Source organism: Drosophila persimilis, unplaced genomic scaffold (assembly GCF_003286085.1).
Source record: "Drosophila persimilis strain 14011-0111.01,24,50 unplaced genomic scaffold, DperRS2 tig00001622-arrow-arrow-pilon, whole genome shotgun sequence".
NCBI lineage: Eukaryota > Metazoa > Arthropoda > Insecta > Diptera > Drosophilidae > Drosophila > Drosophila persimilis.
In genome coordinates this window covers 89,393-98,250 of record NW_020825535.1, presented here as the reverse complement: position 1 = coordinate 98,250, position 8,858 = coordinate 89,393, and the positions used below count along the sequence as shown (strand labels likewise).

The window sequence follows — 8,858 nt, the reverse complement described above, 5'->3', positions numbered from 1 at the left end:
TCATATATACTAAGAAATATATATATATTCATATAAAACACACAGACATTGCCGGCTAAGTATATTCCCCATATCATATGAAATAAATTAATAATTTTTCATTATAAAATTTTCATATGAAATATACCATGCACGAGACTACCACTCCCTATATAGGTTTTCTGCCACGCTTTCCGCAAATCGGGTATTTTTACTTGAGAGTGCCTCTTAACAATAGTTTCTTTTCGTATTTTAATAAAAAATACAATACTATCACTTCAAAATTATTCATATATACTAAGAAATATATATATATTCATATAAAATACACAGACATTGCCGGCTAAGTATATTCCCCATATCATATGAAATAAATTAATAATTTTTCATTATAAAATTTTCATATGAAATATACCATGCACGAGACTACCACTCCCTATATAGGTTTTCTGCCACGCTTTCCGCAAATCAGGTATTTTTACTTGAGAGTACCTTTTAAAAATAGTTTCTTTTCGTATTTTAATACAAAATATTATACTATCACTTCAAAATTATTCATATATATTAAGAAAAATATATATACGCATATAAAATAAACAGACATTGCCGACTTAGTATGTTCCCCATATCATATGAAATTAAATTAATTATTTTTCATTACATTCATCATTCATTTACATGAAAGATATCATATCAGCTGGTATCTTTGCTTTAATTTCACATATACACGTAATATATCTATTTATATTAAATAAATTTTTATATTTTCTATATTTATAATCGCAATGTGATTATGCTATAATGTTATATTATATATGAGAAACATTCCCATATCCATATCCATATCCATATAAAACCTAATATTGATACTTTATAGCACACCTCGGCGTTATTTGTTATTTTTATTCATTATAACACAATTTCAAAAATATACATATATTTTTGTAAATATGTATATAAAATATATCATTATATTTTCTCTATTCAAAATCAAATCATACTCATGTTATAATTTTTAGGATATGGTGAATGTTTCCCCATATCCATAATATTGTCATTTTATATACAAAACTATTTAATTCTTGCATTTATATCACATATCATTGAATTCCAATATTAGAAATACTTCCAAGTTCCACATACGATCACTCCAAATATACATATATTTGTACATATGTATATAAAATATATCTTTATATTTTCTGTATTCATAATCAAATCATGCTCATGTTATAATATAACATATAATATTATCACATTTTATATACCAAACTATTTAATTCTTGCATTCATATCACATATCATTAAATTCCAATATTAGAAATACTTCCAAGTTCCACATACGATCACTCCATGCTTTTTGCATTCATATTATTTCATATATACATTCACATTTGCACATATGCATATACACTATGTTTCGTGTGTTCACATAATACAATTTTTATAAGTATCATTTCATATGTAATTAAGTATAACAAACTTATAATATAACATTATATTCATATTCAAGCCAACGTAATTTATATAGGATAAATAATTTATCCATATTTATATAAAATATATTCTTTTTAATATATATATATATATTACCATTTATAGGTATATATTCATATAAATATATAAAAATAATTTTCATATATAAAGAATAAATTTATATATATCGAATCATCAAGCAAAGGATAAGCTTCAGTGGATCGCAGTATGGCAGCTGCTCAACCACTTACAACACCTTGCCTGTTACAAAAGTCGTTTACAATTGATTCTAGGCTTTGTCATTGTATTAAATAATGTTTTTATATGCAACTAGCGCGGCATCAGGTGATCGATGATCCTCCCAATTTACTATGTTACAAATTACATTGGCATCACATCCATTGTCGTTTATAAAATAAATTATAAACTTTTAATGGTTTAGAAGCCATACAATGCAAATTGCCCCTTATTTATCATTGCAGTCCAGCACGGATACGACCTTAGAGGCGTTCAGGCATAATCCAACGGACGTAGCGTCATACCACTGTTCGCTCGAACAAGTATTGTGCCATTGGTCCGTACCTGCGGTTCCTCTCGTACTACGCAGGAATGCTGTCGCAACAACGTTTTGTCATTAGTAGGGTAAAACTAACCTGTCTCACGACGGTCTAAACCCAGCTCACGTTCCCTTGCATGGGTGAACAATCCAACGCTTGGTGAATTTTGCTTCACAATGATAGGAAGAGCCGACATCGAAGGATCAAAAAGCGACGTCGCTATGAACGCTTGGCCGCCACAAGCCAGTTATCCCTATGGTAACTTTTCTGACACCTCTTGTTAAAAACTCTTTAAACCAAAAGGATCGATAGGCCGAGCTTTTGCTGTCCCTGTGTGTACTGAACACCGAGATCAAGTCAGCATTTGCCCTTTTGCTCTATGTGTGGTTTCTGTCCGCACTGAGCTGGCCTTGGGACACCTCCGTTATTATTTGAGAGATGTACCGCCCCAGTCAAACTCCCTACCTGGCAATGTCCTTGAATTGGATCATACCTGAGTAATTGGAGTTATACCAAATTTTCAAATTGAAAATACATAAATGCATTTTCTCATTAAAGAATTTGTTTGCGATTATATAACAAACTCGTGATACTTTGATCAAGAAGCTTGCATCAAAACCCAATACCATAAGATATAATAAATATATCCGTATAATGGCTAGGAAATGATACACGTTCCATTTAATCAAGTAAGTAAGGAAACAATAAGAGTAGTGGTATTTCATTGTCGATACCAAACCGAAATCTAATATCTCCCACTTATGCTACACCTCTTATGTCTCCTTACACTGCCAGATTAGAGTCAAGCTCAAAAGGGTCTTCTTTCCCCGCTAATTATTCCAAGCCCGTTCCCTTGGCTGTGGTTTCGCTAGATAGTAGATAGGGACAGTAGGAATCTCGTTAATCCATTCATGCGCGTCACTAATTAGATGACGAGGCATTTGGCTACCTTAAGAGAGTCATAGTTACTCCCGCCGTTGACCCGCGCTTACTTGAATTTCTTCACTTTGACATTCAGAGCACTGGGCAGAAATCACATTGTGTCAACACCCGCTAGGGCCATCACAATGCTTTGTTTTAATTAGACAGTCGGATTCCCCAAGTCCGTGCCAGTTCTGAATTGATTGTTAATTGATAATCGTTATAATTAATAAGAACTAACTGGTTTAACCCAATTAGTATTCTTAAAAATTTTAGCAAGAAAGTTCCACAATTGGCTACGTAACTAAACTATCCGGGGAACAAGTAACTACCATAAATGATAGAAACTCTATTTACCCAGAACGAGCACATAAACCATGTTATTGTTTCCCAATCAAGCCCGACTATCTCAATCTTCAGAGCCAATCCTTATCCCGAAGTTACGGATCTAATTTGCCGACTTCCCTTACCTACATTATTCTATCGACTAGAGACTCTTCACCTTGGAGACCAGCTGCGGATATTGGTACGGCCTGTTGAGAAGTTTGCGTGTCCCCACCATAAATTTTCAAGGTCCGAGGAGAAAATATCGACACAACAGTATATGTCATGCTCTTCTAGCCCATCTACCATATCTCTCTGCGAAAGACTTCCATGGTAGTACGGCTATAAAACAGAAAAGAAAACTCTTCCGATATCTCTCGACGGCTTCTTTATGGTCGTTCCTGTTGCCAGGATGAGCACGAGGCCCATATTTAATAACAAACGGATACTCAACAGGTTACGGAATTGGAACCGTATTCCCTTTCGTTCAAAATTATTCAAGTATTTAAAAATCATAAAAGATTTGACAATATTACTCACTGATTTTTTACTTGAAAATTTTCGGCTTTCGCCTTGAACTTAGGACCGACTAACTCGTGATCAACCACTGTTCACACGAAACCCTTCTCCACTTCAGTCCTCCAAGGTCTCATTCGATTATTTGCTACTACCACCAAGATCTGTGCCAATGGCAGCTCCATGAAGGCTTACGCCAAACACTTCTACGCATACCATTGTACCTTCCTACTCACTAAAGTTTCAAAATTTATATCACAAGTAATATAAATCATCTACTTTAGCGGTAATGTATAGGTATACAACTTAAGCGCCATCCATTTTAAGGGCTAGTTGCTTCGGCAGGTGAGTTGTTACACACTCCTTAGCGGATTTCGACTTCCATGATCACCGTCCTGCTGTTTTAAGCAACCAACGCCTTTCATGGTTTCTGCATGAGTTGTTAATTTGGGCACCGTAACATTACGTTTGGTTCATCCCACAGCGCCAGTTCTGCTTACCAAAAGTGGCCCACTGGGCACATTATATCATAACCTTAAACTTCATATCAAGAAAGTTAAGGTTCTTACCCATTTAAAGTTTGAGAATAGGTTAAGATCGTTTCGACCCTAAGGCCTCTAATCATTCGCTTTACCAGATAAGATTATTTTATATAACATTAAAATGCACCAGCTATCCTGAGGGAAACTTCGGAAGGAACCAGCTACTAGATGGTTCGATTGGTCTTTCGCCCCTATACTCAATTCTGACAATCGATTTGCACGTCAGAACTGTTTCGGTCTTCCATCAGGGTTTCCCCTGACTTCAACCTGATCAAGTATAGTTCACCATCTTTCGGGTCACAGCATATATGCTCAAGGTACGTTCCAGTTAGAGGCATAAATAATATAAATATTATTATACATAACTATATAGAACGCCCCGGGATTGTGTTAATTATCTATAAATAGTTAAAAAACTAATCCCATTATTAGTCAAGTTAATTACGCTATTAGGTTTATCTCCCAATAACTTGCACATATGTTAGACTCCTTGGTCCGTGTTTCAAGACGGGTCCCGAAGGTATCCTGAATCTTTCGCATTGTTAATCATACAAATGCATATAATAAACACAAAAATCAATGATAATTATGCCATTATATAATTTCGAAAAATTAACGCACTGTATTAATTTTAATTTATCAACACTTTATCAAATTAATGACATTTATTCTATGTTAAAATGCAAGCATAATAATTTGAATAAACTATAAGTCATATTTTATGATAAATTTGTTATATGCTAATAGATTACAATGTCCTTATATGGAAAAAATGCACACTATTATTATAATATTGTTAAAATATTACAACTTTAATGATGAATTTTCCATAACGGATATTCAGGTTCATCGGGCTTAACCTCTAAGCAGTTTCACGTACTGTTTAACTCTCTATTCAGAGTTCTTTTCAACTTTCCCTCACGGTACTTGTTTACTATCGGTCTCATGGTTATATTTAGTTTTAGATGGAGTTTACCACCCACTTAGTGCTGCACTATCAAGCAACACGACTCTTTGGAAACATCATCTAGTAATCATTAACGTTATACGGGCCTGGCACCCTCTATGGGTAAATGGCCTCATTTAAGAAGGACTTAAATCGTTAATTTCTCATACTAGAATATTGACGCTCCATACACTGCATCTCACGTTTGCCATATAGACAAAGTGACTTAGTGCTGAACTGATTTCTTTTCGCTCGCCGCTACTAAGAAAATCCTGGTTAGTTTCTTTTCCTCCCCTAATTAATATGCTTAAATTCAGGGGGTAGTCCCATATGAGTTGAGGTTGTATATACGTATATTAAAATTTATAATGATAATTACACTATATTATTATATATAGAGCGTTCTCATAATGAAATCATTATAATATTCGTATTTTATAACGAATATCACGAAGAATATTAAATATTTATATTTACAACAAAATTTCCTTTCGAAACATTAATAAGAGGCAATTCTAGATGAAAAAACTTTAATTATTTTTTTATGCTAGACATTCCTCAGTATTATTTGATTCAAAAAGGACAAAAAAATATATATTTTTCTTCGTTCTTCTCACACAAATATATACAACAATGAGAGATAATGCGTTTCCATTTAATATCAATATTATGAATATATATATATATATATCCAATAATATACAATATGCTTAAAAATTTCGTAAAATTTTTAAACAACTTATTTAGCATAGTCTTACAACCCTCAACCATATGTAGTCCAAGCAGCACTATAAAATTAATTAAAGTACCAAACAGCATGGACTGCGATATGCGTTCAAAATGTCGATGTTCATGTGTCCTGCAGTTCACACGATGACGCACAGTTTGCTGCGTTCTTCATCGACCCATGAGCCGAGTGATCCACCGCTTAGAGTGATTAAAATTTGTTTATTCATTTATTTGTCAGATATGTCTTTATTGAAAGAAATTAAAAATACACCATTTTACTGGCATATATCAATTCCTTCAATAAATTTTAGTTTTATCCTAAAAGAATGTTGCGAAATGTCTTAGTTTTATATAAGCGATATATTACCATATTTTTAAATAATATAATATGTATTTTGGCTTGTTTGATAATTATCAATTTATATAAAAGTATTAACCTGAAATCAGGTACAACATTGTACTTTTTAGGCTGTTGCATTAACCAATGTATGCCCATAGCTATGATGGACAATACATATTCGCAACGCGTGCATACTATGGTACATATGCACACAGATTTTATAAATCAATATTATTGTAATAATATCATCAATATGTATTTATATATTAATTGCTACACACATAGAACACAATGTTATATGTATAGCTACTACTAAATGAGTATATTGGCAATATAATTAATATAAACATATAATATATACAACTGAATATATTTTATTTTACAATTATGATTTTATAAAAACATATTTTGTTTGGTAAATTGGCAATATATATATATTTTTGTTAACGGTAGAAACATACAATAATGATCCTTCCGCAGGTTCACCTACGGAAACCTTGTTACGACTTTTACTTCCTCTAAATAATCAAGTTCGGTCAACTTTTGCGAAACAACCGTAACACGCAAGGCGTCACAGTGATCACGTCCGGAGACCTCACTAAATAATTCAATCGGTAGTAGCGACGGGCGGTGTGTACAAAGGGCAGGGACGTAATCAATGCGAGTTAATGACTCACACTTACTGGGAATTCCAAGTTCATGTGAACAGTTTCAGTTCACAATCCCAAGCATGAAAGTGGTTCAGCGGTTTACCCGGACCTCTCGGTCTAGGAAATACACGTTGATACTTTCATTGTAGCGCGCGTGCAGCCCAGGACATCTAAGGGCATCACAGACCTGTTATTGCTCAATCTCATTATTGCTAGACGCAATTTGTCCATTTAAGAAGCTAGTGTCCTTATAATGGGACAAACCAACAGGTACGGCTCCACTTATATAAACACATTCAAACACAATAAACATTTTACTGCCACCATGAATGAAGGCTATATAAGCTTCAACACCATAATCCTGAAGATATCTATTTAATATATTTGAGTCTCGTTCGTTATCGGAATTAACCAGACAAATCACTCCACGAACTAAGAACGGCCATGCACCACCACCCATAGATTCGAGAAAGAGCTATCAATCTGTCTTACACACTTATGTTCGGACCTGGTAAGTTTTCCCGTGTTGAGTCAAATTAAGCCGCAGGCTCCACTCCTGGTGGTGCCCTTCCGTCAATTCCTTTAAGTTTCAGCTTTGCAACCATACTTCCCCCGGAGCCCAAAAGCTTTGGTTTCCCGGGAAGCGACTGAGAGAGCCATAAAAGTAGCTACACCCAATTGCTAGCTGGCATCGTTTATGGTTAGAACTAGGGCGGTATCTGATCGCCTTCGAACCTCTAACTTTCGTTCTTGATTAATGAAAACATCTTTGGCAAATGCTTTCGCTTAAGTTAGTCTTACGACGGTCCAAGAATTTCACCTCTCGCGTCGTAATACTAATGCCCCCAAACTGCTTCTATTAATCATTACCTCTTGATCTGAAAACCAATGAAAGCAGAACAGAGGTCTTATTTCATTATCCCATGCACAGAATATTCAGGCATTTGAAGCCTGCTTTAAGCACTCTAATTTGTTCAAAGTAATTGTACCGGCCCACAATAACACTCGATGAAGAGCACTAATGCAGGTTTTTAAATAGGAGGAATATATAAAAAAATACAAGTACTTAATTATATATAAGAACTCCACCGGTAATACGCTTACATACATAAAGGTATAGTACTAACCACAATTGTAAGTTGTACTACCCGTATGAAGCACAAGTTCAACTACGAACGTTTTAACCGCAACAACTTTAATATACGCTATTGGAGCTGGAATTACCGCGGCTGCTGGCACCAGACTTGCCCTCCAATTGGTCCTTGTTAAAGGATTTAAAGTGTACTCATTCCAATTACAGGGCCTCGGATATGAGTCCTGTATTGTTATTTTTCGTCACTACCTCCCCGAGCTGGGAGTGGGTAATTTACGCGCCTGCTGCCTTCCTTAGATGTGGTAGCCGTTTCTCAGGCTCCCTCTCCGGAATCGAACCCTGATTCCCCGTTACCCGTTGCAACCATGGTAGTCCTAGATACTACCATCAAAAGTTGATAGGGCAGACATTTGAAAGATCTGTCGTCGGTACAAGACCATACGATCTGCATGTTATCTAGAGTTCAACCAATGTAACGATCTTACGATCGCTTGGTTTTAGCCTAATAAAAGCACACGTCCCATAAGGTCCGTGTTTTAATTGCATGTATTAGCTCTAGAATTACCACAGTTATCCAAGTAACTGTTAACGATCTAAGGAACCATAACTGATATAATGAGCCTTTTGCGGTTTCACTTTTAATTCGTGTGTACTTAGACATGCATGGCTTAATCTTTGAGACAAGCATATAACTACTGGCAGGATCAACCAGAATAATGTTTTCGTTTCGTGCGCATACGCTCACATATGTAAATATTTGACAACTCAATAATACTTTTGAATAA

At 34.9% G+C, this 8,858-nt stretch overlaps 3 non-coding genes across 3 annotated transcripts; all 3 read right to left on the bottom strand.

Annotated features, from left to right (window-relative positions):
• Positions 1-1,642: 1,642 nt before the first annotated feature.
• Positions 1,643-5,605, bottom strand: LOC113567067. The gene has a single exon (XR_003409332.1). It is a non-coding gene; the product is annotated as a large subunit ribosomal RNA (ribosomal RNA).
• A 413-nt stretch (positions 5,606-6,018) lies between these two features.
• Positions 6,019-6,197, bottom strand: LOC113567074. The gene has a single exon (XR_003409336.1). It is a non-coding gene; the product is annotated as a 5.8S ribosomal RNA (ribosomal RNA).
• A 596-nt stretch (positions 6,198-6,793) lies between these two features.
• On the bottom strand, positions 6,794-8,788 carry LOC113567063. Its single transcript, XR_003409328.1, has one exon. It is a non-coding gene; the product is annotated as a small subunit ribosomal RNA (ribosomal RNA).
• Positions 8,789-8,858: the final 70 nt, after the last annotated feature.